The sequence below is a fragment of the Chlorocebus sabaeus genome, chromosome 11 (genome assembly GCF_047675955.1).
Source record: "Chlorocebus sabaeus isolate Y175 chromosome 11, mChlSab1.0.hap1, whole genome shotgun sequence".
Classification (NCBI taxonomy): domain Eukaryota; kingdom Metazoa; phylum Chordata; class Mammalia; order Primates; family Cercopithecidae; genus Chlorocebus; species Chlorocebus sabaeus.
In genome coordinates, this window is record NC_132914.1 from 124,165,309 (window position 1) to 124,168,062 (window position 2,754).

The 2,754-nt window shown below is 40.2% G+C and overlaps 1 pseudogene; it reads left to right on the forward strand.

Moving 5' to 3' along the window:
• Positions 1-987: 987 nt before the first annotated feature.
• LOC103239536 (transmembrane protein 132B-like) overlaps positions 988-2,754 on the forward strand; it is a 20,972-nt pseudogene continuing 19,205 nt past the window's right edge.

Below are 2,754 nucleotides of genomic sequence, written 5' to 3' on the forward strand. Positions count from 1 at the left end.
CTCAGTTTTCATATCCTGGAAGGAAGATCAGCATCAAGTTCTTGCAGCTGAGATGGAAATTCTTGAAGCTTCTCTCTGCTTTTTGTTCAGTCTGTCCTGTCCTTTACAGCAATGCTTCATGACATGGAAAAAGTTTCCTCTCAGATGTTTTTTATATACCCATCACAGGTCCACATGCCATTTCCTTGCAGCAAGTTTATCTGTGCAGTTGACAGTCTACTGTTAGACCATGGCAAAAGGATTCTATTTTTCCACTTTCACCAAAGCAGGCAGTTTTTGACACTTAGAAATTCCATTTTAGGTACTATAAGTAAGTACCAAATTGCTACCCATTCACTATAATTATTGCCAGTTCTAAAATGCTCCCACATCTTTAGAGTTTTAGCAGATCATTTAAAAAGAGTATCAGGAGCATTATGTCTTTGTAGCAGAATGGAATTATAATGCATCCTTTTGCCAAATACCTCAGGCTAGGAGTGTATTGCCTTATCTGCATTTTTTCTATCTGTTCTGGTATAAATAATATTATCGTGAGTGGTGGTCTAATTAGTTGCCCTTTAAAATAATTTGGATATATTTCCTAATCTTCAAAATATTTTAAGAAGGGACAAAATAAAATTCAGTCATAGAATGTGAAATAAGTCAATGTGTACTTCCTAATTCCATGTACTTATTAATATGTATTGTTCTTCACATCAGTGGGATAGAGATCATCACTAATGACCGTCCGATGCATGTCAAGAACTGTTTAAGTTTACAGAGCACTAGAGGTTATTTTTCTAATTCTGTATATTGAAATAATTTTTGGCATCAACATTTATGTGAATAAATTTTTCAAGTATGAAATATATTTATCATAACACAAACTTTTGGTTCTTTTTGAATTTTTGTATGTTGATGTTGCAATGTCACCTTTAAGGTTCAATGAGATGGTTACTGTCTCACTGTTACATGAAGGGGTTGATCTGTCTTGAGTTCAGATGATGCTTTGTGGTTGCGGAGGGTGAAAGCCAAGGGCTTTTGATTAAGTTAAACATGATGATTAGTGACCTTGTTTGAAGACCAAGAGGAAGAGTGTCCTTGCCATGAGTAAAGGAAATGCCGAGGTCAAATTTGAACCAAGTAGCAATGAATACCAAAGACACGGCAATGATGTCGAGGGCATAAATTGATACTGTAAAGACCACTTCAGTGATTCCATAGCGTGTGAAGGAAACCAGGACACAGCGGTTCAGGAATGATTTCAACAGGGTCACCTGTTGGTCATGTTGAAAGAGGAAAGTACCAACAAAAGCATAAGCCCCCAGTCTCCCATGGAAGAAAATAATAAATGACTCAAAAATGGTGGTCCAGACAGCTTCACAAGCTTCCCCACTCAAGAGAAGTCACTGGAACCCAGTAATCCTAGTGACCTCAAGGGGGCTAATGGAGTTCAAGATAGGCATGTATTCCCTGCTCTGCATCTCCTTCTAGGCCATTCTGGTCTTCTTGATCAACTGCATGGCGTTTTCCTGGAAACACAGACTCAAAAGGTTTGCTGTGAGTCAGCAGGGCAACGTCCCCCATTCCCATGACTGGATCTGGCTTGGGAATGAAGTGGGACTTTTGGAGAACCCTGTTGACATTACACTTCTGTCGGAGGAGTGCACAACCATGATAGACAGGGGCCTGCAGTTCAAGGAGAGGAATTTCCTTCTGAACGGCAGTTCCCAGAAGACTTTTCATAGCCAACTATTTAGACTTTCTGACTACGTCTATGAGAAAGAAATTAAAAATGAACCTATGAATTCTTCAGGCCCAAAGAGGAAGAGAGTCAAGTTCACTTCCTACACCACCATCCTGCCAGAGGACAGTGGCCCATACACAAATTCCATCCTGTTGGACAGCAATAACATCAAATGGGTCTGCGAAGATATGGGGTTGGGGTACTTGCAGATTTAAAATGTTTTCATATGGGCCTGGTATGGTGGTTCATGCCTGTAATCCCAACACTTTGGGAGACCGAGGTGGGAGGATCCTTTAAGCCTAGGAGTTTGAGACCAGCCTGGGCAATATAGTAAGACTCCATTTCTACAAAAAACTAAAACAATTTTTTAATTTTTTGAATCACCAAGTCAGCTGTGGTGGTCTAAACCTGTATTCCCAGCTACTCAGGAGGTTAAGACGGGAGAATTGCTTGAGCCTGGGAAGCAGAAATTGCAGTGAGTTATGATCACACCAGTGCACTCCAGCCTGGGTGACAGAGTGAGACCCTGTCTCAAAACCAAACAAACAAACGAACAAAACTTTCTTATGTTTGAATTCTACTACACGCTTTCTGTTTTTCAGGGAGTTGGAGCTGTGAGTTTGGTCAGCAATAGAGGGTAATTTAGCACAGAATAATTTGTCAGGGTATTATCAATTAGATCTCTGGTGTCAGAGGCCTGAAAATCAAATGCAAATATGTAATAAGCCAGGGTGTGCTTTTAACACAGCCCACATAGGCATTGCTGAAGTATTAGGAACGGTTTTATATACGGCCTGGTACTGGCTCAGTGCTAATTCATAGAAATAAATTCAGCCAAAGGCCTTGATACCCATCTCATGACGAACAGCTGTTTGCAATGAGAAAGAATTTGACAGATGTTTAATTCTTTGATACTGGTAAGGTACAGTGGACAGTTATGGCCCTTGGTGTGAGACTAGGCTTGTGTGAAATTGATGCCCTTATATTGAAAGAATAAATTGAGACTATAAAGACCACCTCCGTGATCC